Genomic DNA, 14116 nt, shown 5'->3' with positions numbered 1-14116 from the left:
TTCCCCAACTATTTTCAGTCCAAGGCTGGTTGAGTCTAGCCTGGGACCAGGAGGGCAGCTGTGCCTGAGTGTTGTGAGCGCTCTCGAGGCGGCCAGGTCTAGCCCTGTGCGTTTTCAGCTGAGGCGGTTTTCACCTTAGAGTAGCTTATTGGGCTGAAACCCCACTGTGAGACCGGGTGCATCTGTGGCTTGGCTGCTGTTCTCCATTTTGAAGATTCATGTGTTTAGTGTGTATAAAGCAAGGGAAGGACGTTCCAGATTCAGTAGAGCTATTCTGTAGCATGCTGTGGTGGCTGAGGGACCCAGAAGAGGCTTTGGAACCTGCACCCCAACATGTACAAAAGTAACAGAGTACCCCACCTGCCAGGGGGGTCTCAGGGCTGGGAGCATGTTTCAGAAATAGCCCGTGGGAGCTAACTGGTGCAGGCCCAGGGGCTGGGAAGCCAAAGGGCACCAGCTGGAGGCTGAGCTCTGCCGCAGGACCAGACATGGCGTGGGCAGTTCCTCGGGGGGGGGGGGGGTGCTCAGGAGGTGCTTCCCAAGTCCTGCTGCTTAGTGTAGGCCACAGCAGCATCTGGAGACAGGGTCAGTTTGGCACAGTCCTGGAGGGAGTGTCCTTGTTTAGGGGTGGGATGGGGCTACTGCAGGTGTGGGGCCAGTTTAGACAGGGCGGTGAAGCTGCCTCATGGCCTGGTGTGTTGTGGGAATTCTTAAGGAGGCCATCATCAGGGAGTCTGGGTGGGATCTAGCCAGGCAGGACACGGTGCTCTCAGGCTCCGTTCTGCAGACACCACTGCTGCAGTAGAGGTAAGGCCATGCTGCTGCTCACAGCTGACCCCAGGCCATACAGGCCCCAGGAGTCCACACACTCCCTGGCCAGAGCACAGGATGCAGGCGGGAGTTGCAGATCTGCCTCGCCTGCCCTTGCTCTGTGGGTCTGGTGGCACCTCGTTTGTCTCCAGAACCACGGGTTCCTTTTTTTCCTGAGATGCTCAGAGAAGGGAGGTTTCCATCCCTTTATTGAGGAGCTTAAGAGCAACTGAAAACCTCAGGGGAGTGGTGAGGCCCGTGACAGGAGGTGGAATCCAGGAGTAAAGCACTTGTCCTTGAACAGCTTGCTCGTGGTCCGCCCCCAGGGATTCATAGGAAGCATGTTCAGGATGTGAGGACGTCATGAGGTTGTTGTGGGAGGTGGGCCCTTTAAGGCAAGGGGCCTCAGAAGCCACCACTTACAAGGGCTATGTGTTGTACCCTGTACACTTCACAACAGTCTCAAAACTGCCCTTGCTGACTCAGCACCTCAGGAGCGAGGTAATTGAAGAGTCGTCCCACGCAGCCTGTCCCTGTTCCTGTTTGACCTTGCTTGCCAGCCCAAATCTGGTTTTCACTTCCATGTCGCCGTTTAGGAAGTTTGCCAAGCTTGAGGTTTTTGTGAGTAGCTCAGATTTGGTGCATGGTCTGGTACTAAGGACAACCTGCCACAAACTTGGGGGTGCATGGGTGCTTTCCTCCTCTAGGGCAGCTCTGGGGAGACCTCTGGTGGCACAGCTTCAGCACCATGAACATGAAATTGTCCTGGAAGCCTACAGCCTGCTGGTGGGCAAAGGTGCAAAGGAGGATGTCTCCATGGGCATCCTCTGGTGCCATCTGGGCAACACTTAGGCACACTCTTGCCCTTGATGTCTATGTTGGTGTCTATGTTGAGATTTTGAAGCTCATGGTCAAAGCTGTCCTTGTCAAACAAAGGTCTGCACATTCTGCTGCTGGCTGTGCAGATCCACTAGGACCCTGTGGATCTTTTGAGTTGGTGGAGTAGAGCAGAGTGGAGCAGTTGCCAGGGCCTGAGAGATGCAGCTTGGGAACAATGGCTTTCCTGGTTCACCTGATGCCTGCACCATTAACTCTTACTCTTAAAGATAACATTGAGTTTGAATAAAGATCTACCTTCCCCTGGAATTGAGAATGCTTTGTTTTTACAAGAAGCAATTTTTGAAAAGTTATCTTAGACTCTGCAGTGGTGGAAAGCCACTGGTGGTAGACCAGATCCTTTAGGTCTCAGTTTTTCATTATCTCTAAGTGACACTTCTCTGCCCTGTGCCCCAGCCCTCTTTACCTTACAGGCTTTCTCAGGAACTGGAGCATTGTCATCTTGCCCTGCTTTTGGGCTTCTCTGTCACATATGACAAGGATGTTTGCATCTCACTAGTGCCCTGTTCTGAACAGCTGGCCTGTATTCAATGGCATAGTGACTACAGGACTGTTGAAAAGAACCCAGGTCAAGATGAATTTACCCCAAGTTAGAACAGAATGACATCGTCAAGGTTAAGATCAAATGCATTACGTGGTGGCAGAAGGAAGTGCTTTGGAGATCTGCAAATGAAAAAAGAATCAAGAATTCTCAGAAACTTCATAAAATGGAATAAGCTGACTCTCGAAAGAACTTGAGTTCAACATTTATTAAATTATACATAAGCCAAGCACTTCCTTTGTGTTTTGCTCAGTCCTCATCTTTTAAGGTAGGTCTCAGTATCCTTGCTTTTTGGATGAGGAAGCTGAGGTACAAAGAAGTTAAACACCCTCAAAATTACAAAGCAGATGCCCGAGGTGGGATATAGTGTTTTGTGATTCTGTATGTATCCATTACATTATAAGTCAATGTGATTAAAGCATGCTAAAGGGAAAATGAACTGCTTGTCATATTGGTGTCATTCAGCATTCCTATGGTGCAGTGAAAGGTTAAAAAAAAAAAAAAAGATGTGCTGTAGTTTTTTCTCATCTTACAGCACATCCTGACCCATTAGCATTGTCATATGCTGCAGTCCCTCAGGCTCAACTTTTAGATGGAAAACAAGCTGTCTTGGGCTGGGGATGTGGCTCAAGCGGTAGCGCGCTTGCCTGGCATGCGTGCGGCCCGGGTACAATCCTCAGCACCACATACAAAGATGTTGTGTCCGCCGAAAACTAAAAAACAAATATTAAAAAAATTCTCTCTCTTAAAAAAAAAAAGAAAGAAAGAAAACAAGCTGTTTTCCTATTGTCTAAATTACCCAGGTAATCTTTTCAGATCCTGGTTTCTTAAAGAAAGAAAAGATAAACGTCTGGCGTTACAAAGGTCCTCCCGGTCTTTCAAGGCACAGGCAGCCTGGCACCAGGTGAGTGCTGGGCCGTCGTCAGGAGGCCCTCCCAGTCGACAAGCCCAGGCTGCTAAGGGTAGAGGAGGCTGCGTCCATGGCACTGAGGGGTTTGTACGTCTGCGTAGAAGTCGGGGGCATTTCAACCACCTCTCCACGTCTCAGCTTCCACACGCGTAGAAGTAGGTGCCCCGAGGTGCCAACAGGCGATGGAAATGGGCGCCCCTAGCTGGGGAGGAAGGACAGTGAGGTTGCCTGGATGTGGACACCTGCAGGAAGCGATGGCGCTGGAGTGAGAGTTTCAGACGCGTTGACGGCAGGAGCTGGGGAAGGAGAGAGCTTTTCCCCAGCTCGGCCGCTGTCGCTGTGGGGCCGGGGCTTCCTAGGCTGCGCCACGCCCTCGCGGCTCCCTGCGAGTTGGCTCCGCCCCCCTGCCCGCAAATGTCGCGAGACTTCGGCCCACCCTCCGGCCCGGGCCCGCGGGCCTGTGTCCGGAGCGCGCACGCAGGCCCCGGGCGCGCGGAGCACGCAGGGCACGCCCGCCGTCGGACGACGCTTCCAGCCGGTGGCCTCGCGAGAGTTGCGAGTAAACAGCCCCGAATGGAGAGCCGAGGAGGGTCCGCGGCGGAGGCGCCGTTACCCAGGGCCGCTCGGCCCCGAGCTTGAGGCGGCCGCAGGTACGACCCCGCACGCGCCCCGCCGCCCGGGCCGCCGTGTCTCCTACCCTCCGCGTCCGAGGCTCGAGACCCCGGGCGTCCCGCCCGCCTGCACTGCGGCGAGGCGCGCCCGGGCCCAGCCGCCAGGCCCCGGCCACCCTGCTCCCCGGCCAGGCCCCCGGTCACGCTGCTCCCCGCCGCCACAGTGTCCCCCGGCTCTGGCTGCCACTGCTCCCTAGCCCCGGCCACCCTGCTTCCCGGCCGCCGCTGCTCCCGGCCACCAGCGCCCCGCGCTGGCCGGTCCTGCACGCGGTCGGTTAGCTTGCCAGTTCGCTATTTCTTTCTGTGAAATACACTTAAACGGAGCGCAGTGTCGCCGTGGCCCTGGACCTCCGGACAGCCGCCCAGTTAGTTCTAGAGGGCTTTCAGGGAGCTGCTGGCGTCAGACTTTACTTAATTGACTGCAGTTCCGTGCGGTGTCGCAGTCTGCGCGTTGCGCATCGCTACTGATCCTTCAAATGCAGTTTGAGAAGCCTGTGGCATGCTGGGCACCGGAGAGTGGTTCGCCCTCAGAACCGAGTGCCTTTCACACCTGTAGGGCCCTGCAGCCTTGACTTGCTAGGCATGTTGTGCCGCCGGAGACTGCTGTGGATCGCTGGCATCATTTTTTTTTTTTTGGGGGGGGGGGAGATGCAATGCGAGGCAAGCACTCCACCAGTTGAGCTATATCCCCAGGCTTGGCATCATTCTTATTAAGATGTTTACCCCTTGTTTTAGGCAGAGCCCTTGAGAATCTTCGCCTATTTGTCTATGCAAATTAGATCAATTATTTGTATTACTTTAGATTCTGAATGACACTTCCAGATGTTAGAGTGGAGTAGGACCTCGAGGCTGAATTCTGGAGATTCGCCCTTTTGTGCATACTAGTAAGCATCTCTGACTTCTGGGTCTCAGTTTACATGCAATAGTCCCCCCCCCCCCCAATTTTTTAAATTTGCAGAAATTTTTATTAATATTTATTTTTTAAATGTAAGAGCTTCGTTTTGATAAAAATACCATGCCACAAATTCACCTGTTTGAAGTGTACTATGTATACAGTGGTTTAGTAAACATGCAGAGTTGTGCAGTGATCACACCAGTCCCCTTTTAGAACATTTCTGTCACCCCAAGAAGACCCCTGAAACCTCTTTGTAGTCAATACCCATTTCTGTTCCCAGTCCCAAGCAACCACTCATCTACTTAACTTTCCTAGATTTGCCTTCTCTGAGTATTTAGAAGGAGTCATGATATGTGGCTTTGTGTCTGGCTTCTGAGCTGATGTGTTTGCCCTTTGTCTTCGTGGTAGCATGAACTGGTGCTTCACTCCTTTTCTTGGCTGAATGGTAGTCCATTCTATGGACAGCCCACATTTTGTTTATTTAATCCTATGCACAACGCTTTTTGCAAATAAAATTTTATCTTATGCTTCAGTGTTTGCTGCACATGACAGCTGACCTGTTATTGGGGGGTGCAAGCTGGTATTTGCCATTAGGCCTCTCCTGCATTTCAGTCACCCTTTGTGGTGAAGAGTTGGTGGCTTCTGTGTGGAAGGTGAGTTCTAGTGCAGTGCTGGCTGGGCCGCCGCTGCCCCTGGGCATGAACAGAGTGATTTCCCCCAAGAAGTGTTTGTCATTCTCTTCAAATTCATGTCTTTGATTTTATTTTCCATCCACTGGTGGTGGATAGTTCTTGGACTGCTGTCTTTTTTGGTGACAGCCATAGTTAGTGACACAACTAGAATAACAAAACTAAAAAGACTGAAGGCAAAGGCAGAATGCACATCTCCCAGTAGTGTTTGTAGTGGGTTCTCTGGGAGGTAGGCAGTTTGCCTCTCCACCAGATGTGGTTATAGTTTATTAGAAACTCCTCACCTCCCCAGCTATTGATGTTCTGGCCTTCCATTGGTGTTTGAGTAGGGGATGAAGGGCTGAAGAGGCGAGGACTTTTTCAGCATTGCCTGAGGGAGATTAAGGAGGTAATAAAGACAAATCAATTTCTTTCCTGTGGCCTAATCCATTTTGACAAGTTGCAGAAATCTATTAACTATTAATCTTAACCATGTGTATTTGCTCAAGGAAAAGAATTTTAAGTAAAATGAGGAAGGAGGAAGTTTGGGAGTGACTCCTGTGTGGCTGGCTAATCTTAGATGACCAGAGGTTGAGAGCACACTGCAGGGATCTGTGAGCAGGCTTGCGCAGGAGTCAGGAGTCGGCTAATGATGCTGCGGACCACGCTTCTCTGTTGATAAATGGAAGACTAACTGATAGAATGTGCCTGAAGAAATGGTTCAATAAGGTTTGAGAATGTACCTTTATTTTAAAATGATGTGTCCTGGCATTGCTTAATTGTTAGCCTGCTAAACAATAGTAATACAACCAAGTATGCAATTAGTTAGCTAAAGTGGTAGTTTTCCAGCCAACTTTTAATTACACTGGATAGTACCCTGTCATGGTCTAAACACAGTTCAGTCTTATGTGGAGTTATTTCAGTAAACTAGTTTGTTAAGAAGCAAGCCTAGCTTCATAATTAGATGATTATCATGTGATAGCAAACCATTTCCTCTCACCTGAATTGTTTTAAAATTATTTTCAAAGAAATCATTTCAGATGTATTCATTATACACAGAAGTATATCTTTGTGATATTCACTAATTATGCAAATAATAAGTAGAAGAATCTCAGAGCTTCATGGAATTTTCACTGTTGGTTAGACCAGTGGCTTTCCCAGTGATAGAGTTCCTCTGTTTACCTCCCTTTACACATGTTGCATTACTTCCTATACCTGGCACATAGGACTGGAACTCTGTTTTCCTCTTAGTATTTGACATCAGAGTCACCTTTTAGTTACATGTGTCATTAGAGTGCAGCCACATGGAGAAGCCACTGGTGGAAGCTCTGTCTTAATAGAGAATGCCTTTTAGTGAAGATAGGCAGGTCTTCTACGTAAGAATTCATAAAAGTTAAATCTTGTTGACACAGCGGATCCAGTGAACCCTGAGAGGCCTGGAGAGTAGGTGGTAAGAAATGAAGAGCCTTTCTCCAGTGCACCAGCTAGATGCTCGCTCTTTTCAAAGAGTAGCTTTTCCTTAAGCTGGAAGGTAGCTGTAGATATATTTTTGAGAAAATCTAGCATTAGATTTGAAATTTTGTGCTGCCATTTTATCAGAGAATGTAATTTTTTTCTTTAAAATTTATTTGAAAAGGTCTATTAAAGTATTTAATGTTTCATCTAATAAAAGTAACATACTTCGTAAAAATATAAATAAAACAAAATAGCTATGCAATCAACCTTTTAGAAGGTTGAGCCGGGGCTGGAATTGTGGCTCAGTGGTAGAGTGCTCACCTAGCAAGGGCGGGACCTGGGTTCGATCCTCAGCACCACATAAAAATAAAGGCATTGTGTTGTGTCCATCTATACCTAAAAAATAAATACTAAAAAAAAAGAAGAAGAAGGTTGAGCCACTGTTACATTTTGGCATGTACCTTTCAGTTGTTTTTTTTTTTCCTCTGTTGCACATAGACACTTTTTTAAAACCAAAAATTTTGGATGGACTGTCTTGTTGAATATTTCATCAGCATTTTTTTCATATTCCCACTTTTGCTGTAACACACTACCACAGACAATGGCGTAACACAACGTGCATCTCCTCTCTTACAGCTTGGGAGGTCAGAAGTGTCCACTGGGCTGAAGTGAAGGTATGGGTTGGGTGGCCTCCTGGAGCTCTGGAGAGAGTGTGTGTCCTTCCCTCCCCTAGGTTATAGAGGCCACCTGCATCCCTTGTCCTGCCCTCTTTTTCACATCACCTCCAGCATCATGTCCTGGCAGGATGCTTGTGAGTCCACCTGACCCACCTGGATTGCAGAGGCATGGTCGCAGCTCCAGATCGCGTGGAGGCATACTCGCAGTTAACACCCACAGGTCTGAGGGCGGGACCTGGACATCTTAGTTAGGGACCGTTATTCAGCCTAGCACAGGGATGTAGTTTGAGATTGCTGCATGGCATTCCCTAGTGTGAGTGAATCATAGTTATTTTCCAGTTCCCTTATTGCACATTTAGATGGGCTCTAATTTTCCCCAGTTATAATCTTGCAGTACCTATCTTGCTTGTAAATCAGTGTCCTTTCAGATTCATGCATGTTGGAATGAATTCTGAGGGGAAATTTTAGAAAATTAGGTTCCCTCTCTGAAGGATGTGGCATTTGGAGCCAGCCTGCCAAGCTCACAGACAGCTTTCCCATTCACAGGCCAGGGTGCCCAAACCACGGGTGTAGGTCTGATGGGCCTCAGTTTCCTTACCTGAAAGGGGGTGATAACAGGTTGTTGTGAGGATTAAATGAGTTAATAAATGCAAATTACTTACATAGAACCTGTCAATGCTCAGTAAATGTTACTCTTTTTTATTACTGTATTTATTGTACCAAAAGTTTTTAACCGCCCCCCCCCCCCCCCTTCTGGGGGTTGAACTCAGTGGTGATCCACTCCTGAACTACATCACCAAACCTTTTTATTTTTTATTTTGAGACAGGGTCTTGCCAAGTTGCTGAGGCTTGCCTCAAACTTGCCATCCTTCTGTCTCAGCCCCCCGAATAACTGGGACTACAACTGTAGCCATGGGACCTGGTGTTTTATGAATATTTGGGGAGTTTTAATGCATATTGGCAAATTACCATTCTAAAAGTTTTTAAGAATTTTTTATATTCAGCAACATATGAGAATAGTAATTTTATTGGGTATGTTGTATTCTTAAACATGTTTTGTATTATGTGCTGATTGCTTTCAACCTTTTTCCTGTCAGAATGTTGATTTTTGTAACATAAATCATGCAGACATTGAGGTTAATTTTAACAGAAATTTATTGTTAATCTTTTCAGGAAATATGTCAGTTCCCTAGAATGAGTGGGCCTTCCATATACCAAGTTTCACATCCACACATTGAACCAACAACTGATGGAAAATATTTGAGATAAAGAAATTGGATTGTCTTTGTTCTCTAAGCAATAGAACATAACTATTTATGTAGCCTTTACATTGTATTAGGTGTTGGGAATAATAGAAATGATTTCAGGTATCCAGGAAGCTGGGCAGAGGCAATACTGAAACCCTGTGCTATTTTAGCTAAAGAACTTGAGCCTCTATGGATATTGGGGGGCCCTGGGACCAATATCCCACAGGTAATAGCTAAGCTTTTGATTTCTTGGTAGCTCTGTCCCATTTGTTGGGATGTCTGGGTGTCATTCTGTGTAAAGTTGATGACATAAAGTAACTTTGTAGAATGTTTCTTGTTTGGGGTTCATCTGATATGTCCTCATGGTTTGATTCCAGCTGTTCCTCTCTGGCAGGAACCTCAGGTGGGACGGGCTCTTTTCAGTTCATCTGCCTGCGTGGAGCCAGGACTGCTGCCCGTGGCAGGGAGCTTGGACCACTGGCTAGGCTTCTCTAGTGAAGTTACTCTTTCCTGCTTAATACATACTTTGTGAGAGGCATTTTTAAGACGATGTAAATGTCTTCTTCAAACTTTAAATTTATGTTATGTATTTATGTCATTGTAGACTCCTGTTTTTCTGTTTCCTCAGGAGGTTAGGATCTTACTCCTGTTGTTTACTGTGATGCTCAGATGTCCCTGGGGTGGCTAGTGGAAGTCCTTCCACTCTGGCTTCCGTGTCTCTGTGACACATCCACATCATTATTTGAGTGCTTCCTCAGTCTCTGGTATAAGGTGTTCCAGACTCACCTGACCTCACCCTGCCCTGCCGGGAGCTGCGTCTTTCCCTAGGAGCCTGGCTTCTCTTCCTGGAGAGCACTTGGGTGGCACACGTCCTTTCAGTAGATGGACGTGGAATGTATGTGTATACGCACATGTGCACACGTGTGTGCTTGTTTATTTCTGCATCTGCCAGTCCACACAGTGAAAACCTGGAGTTTATAGTAGCACTTCAGTTTCAGTCCAATACTGAATGGTTCGTTCAATTTTTTTCTTCTTATTTCTGACTTCTTTTTCTGGCATTAAAAAATTTGCCTTCCATTACCTGGGAAATGTTTATTTAATCAAATCAGTCTTCACTTTGCTGCTGCCCCCTCTCTGCCTGTGCGGTGTCCCCTCCCCAGCTGCCTTCTCCTCACCCTTTGCCCGCCCACCTCCCTGCTGAGTCTAGCACCCACAAATGCCTGCCTTGTGCCCAGCACATTTTCTCAGGGAGGAGAAACAAGGGGAAAGTTAGTGTTTTTCTTCCCACGAGTGTCTGCCCTTGTCTGTGTGTACTCGCTCTGTCTTGGGGACGTGCTCCTTAGGTTTGCATTCTGTGGTGGGAGCCAGGGAGGGTCAGCCGATGTCCCAGGGGAGCAGATGTATCAGACCTGGAGAGTGCTTGTGACGCTCTGCTAAGCATGGAACCCAGGACACAGGGGCGGTGATGGTGGCTGGCCTCGGTGACCCCAATGCCCCGCCTCATTCACTAGCTCTAGCACCTGGTGTTTTCCTCAACCGAGTTTTCATTTTGAGGCTTTCATTCTAGAGTCAGAAAACCGGAAACCTCAGGATGCGTTGTCATGATTTTGAGCCGCAGGCCCTGGGTTTCAGTGCACCTCCTGGGAACTTGAGCAGGGCAGCTAGGTCCAGTGAGGCACCTGGTCATTTGCTGTGATGGTCAGCCTGTCATCCCATGGGAATTTTGTACTTGAAGGTGTCTCCTCCCCTCCTCCCTCCCTCCTTTCGAGCTCTGGTAGGTGTTCAGGACAGGACAGGCATCTGGAGTGCATCTAGGTCAGGCCTGCAGCTTCACTAGTGTGCTCCTTTTCTGGAAGGGGTCAGTGACCTTTTAATCACCAAACCGGTATTCTCTTTCACGGCCCTCCTTCGTTATGGAAGAGTCTGATTTGGGTTTCCTTTTGACCTCCCTTGTCTGTCTTTTCACTCACCCAGAGAAAATGCCCTGAATTGCCAGAATTCTGACCTCAGGGTTGTGCTCACCCTGGATACTGTTCCCAAATTGAGCACGTTCACCACCAGCCACTGCGGGTGCTCCCCAAGCCAGTTCCTGCAGCCTTCTCCCTTCCTCTTAGGGGTGTGCTCTGTTGGTCCAGGTGGACAGGAGGCCTCAGCCTCTCACTCCTGGCCCCTGTCAGCACAGGCTTCCTATTGCTCACTGGATCCATGCCACATCCCCTTCCTGGAGTATGTCTGTATAGTGCCCTCGGGTGCCCCTGCCTTCTCTTCCATCAGAGCAGGGGCTGTGTCTCCTCTGCTCACAGACACCTGTGCTTCCCTCCCTTCAGAGTCAAAGCTGGACACCTGACTCACGAGCCTCCCTGACCTGTCTCCCCACTCTCTCCTGTCCCACCTTCCATTTTGAGAAGCCCTCCTCTGTAGGGCTCTGACCTGCTGGCTTCTGGGCTGCTCCTCACACACCCCAAGCCCTCTTGGCCCAGGCTTCTGTACCTGCCTGGAAGAGTCTTTCACCAGTTTCCTGCTTCCTTCGGGTCTCTTCTCAGAGGCTGCTGTGTCGGCTGAAACTCAACCCTCTTGACTTGTCCTGTTCCCTCTATTTTTCCTCCTTTCCAGATGCTGTGTTTATCACTAGCTTGGTGCTGCGGGTCGCCCTTGCTTCTTGTCTTCCTCCCCACATGGGAAGGTTAGCTCCCTGAGCTCAGATAGCTGCCCTGATTTGTTCATTTCTCTGTGGCTGGGATAGAGCAGCTCTGCTAGCTGCCCGGCAGTCTCACCCATGCTGTTTGATCTCTGCGGGCTTCCTTCCTGGTGGATGGAGGTGGCTGCGTCCAGTTGTTTGCTGGCTGTTCTGCTTATGCCAGGTACCTGCTCGAGCTCCTTTTCCTCTCCGGACACCTCCCTGCCTCCCCCTCACACTGGATGTCCTGCTGGTCCTGGGCGCCTCCTGTGTTCTATGCTCAGTGCTCCACTCCTCCCTCTGTGGTTCCGCGCTCCCAGCCTCTCCATCAGCTTCTGCAGGAGCTGGCTGCAGTGCCCTCACCAGTAGAGGCCCCTTCTCCACCCCAGCAGGGGCTCTCTGAGCTTCCCTGGACTCAGGGGTCACCTCTCTTTTGGCCTCTTTTCTCCTGCCCCTGTTCAGCTGTGTGTTTCTGGCTGGCCTCCCTTGCTGCCTCTCACCTGGAGGCTGTGTCCCTGCCTTCCCTTGCTCTGCAGTGTCTTGGCTTGGTATGGGCTCTATAAAATCAAATGATTTGATGACTAATTGTTTAGACTGTCTTATTCTTTTGCTGCCTTGGTGTCCCGATTTCCAAAAACCTGAAGAGTTTATTTTTTTAATCTGGGGGAGAACTGGTGACCTTATGGACTTTTCTAATTTAAAAACCTTCAAACCATCTCTCTCCTTTTCTCTTTAAAAATCAGGCTCCTGCCTGAGTCACGTGAGATCATCGGCCATCTTTCCTGACCACATGGGAGAGGTGCTCACCATCTTTACCTGGGAATGAATTATTTGGAACAGGTTTAATTAAAGTTGATTTGCTCAATTAGGCCAGATTCTTACTAGTGTTGTTCATTGATATTTGTTTTCTGTGGAGCCCAAATAAGTTTTAGATTCTTTAGCTTAAGGCAGAGAGATTTAAGATTTTTTTCTTTAGTTTTTAAAACATTGAGTGTATCACCTGTTTAAATCTTTTAAATACATATTCATGGACTGTAGCATGAGAACCCTTTTTTTAAAAAAAATATTTATTTTTTGTTTTAGTTGTAGTTGGACACAATACTTTTATTTTACTTATTATTTATTTTTATGTGGTGCTGAGGATCAAACCCAGGGCCTCACACGTGCTAGATGAGCACTCTACCACTGAGCCAAACCCAACCCTCTTTTTTTTTTTTAATAATATATAGTTTTTAGTTGTAATTGGACACTGTACTGTTACTTTATTTATTTTTATGTGGTGCTGAGGATCGACTGCAGCATCTCACACTTGCTAAGTGAGAGCTCTACCGCTGCGCCCCAGCCCTAGCATGAGAACTCCTATCACCAGTGACTAACTTTATCTTCTTTGACCAGTAGTTTTTAATTCCTCTTCACATGTTGCATGACACTGTGTTCTTTGACACCCATGTGGGGAAGTATCAAGCGCAGACTGAAGGTCGGGTGAACTGCTGTAAGGCATGCTGGGATGGCTGCAGGTGCCTTCTGCTCCTTTTCTAGTCCTCTGTCTGGCCTTGGTCTGTCTTCTCTCTGCCCTTGTGGTTGGCCTTCCCTCCGCACCTGCTGAGGTGGACCTGACTGTTGTAGGTTTCCAGTGTCTTGGAGGAGCCTGTCCTGCCAGCCTTTGTCTCTAGGCTCAGTTCTAGAGATGGGCTTGCTTCTCAGGGTCGTGAAGGTCCTACTTGTTAAATCGAAAATTTCTTTAGCCCCTTCACCCCCTTGGTAGTTTCCCAGTGTGGAAGTGCATGTGGGCAACTGCAGAAACCCCAAACTCCCTGTTGCTCCAAAGCATTGAAGCAGCAGCACCAGTCACTGGGGGAAGTAGTCAGCAGCTGGCACTCCTCCCCGGAGGGGGCCTCCCTGTCCTGCTGTTCCTGCAGCAGCACAAGGCCGTCTTGTCTCCTTTGTCTCCCCTGCCCCTGGCTGCCTGGCCCGTGTCTTGGGTGTGATCCTGCAGCTGACTTTGCTGGTGGTGCTGCTGCGGCCTGTCTCTGCTCTTGCTGCTTGGCATTGTGAAGAACGTGTGTTTTCAGAGGTTATGTGTCCGCAAGTAATTTAATTCTCAAATAAGTTTTCTTTAGCAATAGTTTACCTCACTAACTGCCCTTTCATGTCATTTCCAGTAAAGAAGTAATCTGTTTTTACAACAGATTTACCAGGTTAAATTTCTTTTAAGTTTGAGGCTTCTGGGAAAATAAATTAATGAGGATAAAACGTTTCTATGCTCTGTTCATAGAATTGGTAGGAAGTTTTTTGAAATCTGCATAATTTCAATGTGTTATTTCTTTTAAAAGGTGTTATGAGTGACTTGTATAGAAATTAGTTTTCTCTTAGATATTTATTATACAGCAGATAATAAGGATGATTATACTAAGTTTTTACCTGAAAAATTGGTGAAACTTGGGGAAGTGCTGTTTGGGGAGGTGCCATGGGGATGGAGAATTGGGAATGATAGGAAAATGCACAGTCTGAAACAGGAGCAAGGTGAAGGGTCAGAAGAGAGGATCAGGGTTCTTTCTTCTCTCTGGCTGCCAGGATGTTCACAGACAGTGTGCTTCATATTCCTTGTGTTATTTGTTATCCTTAATTTCTTCTACTTTTTTCATTTATTTTATACCTTTTTAAAAAT

General features: G+C 48.0%; 1 protein-coding gene across 2 annotated transcripts in view; it reads left to right on the top strand.

Moving 5' to 3' along the window:
• Positions 1 to 3695: 3695 nt before the first annotated feature.
• Positions 3696 to 14116, top strand: part of Mbtps1 (membrane bound transcription factor peptidase, site 1) — a 53629-nt gene continuing 43208 nt past the window's right edge. For both annotated transcript variants that reach the window (XM_027933010.2, XM_027933008.2), the window contains exon 1: positions 3696 to 3808. The gene's annotated coding sequence lies outside the window, so the exon portion shown is untranslated. The remainder of the gene's footprint in view (positions 3809 to 14116) is intronic.

Source organism: Marmota flaviventris, chromosome 18 (genome assembly GCF_047511675.1).
Source record: "Marmota flaviventris isolate mMarFla1 chromosome 18, mMarFla1.hap1, whole genome shotgun sequence".
Lineage (NCBI taxonomy): Eukaryota > Metazoa > Chordata > Mammalia > Rodentia > Sciuridae > Marmota > Marmota flaviventris.
This window is presented reverse-complemented; position numbering and strand designations above follow the sequence as displayed.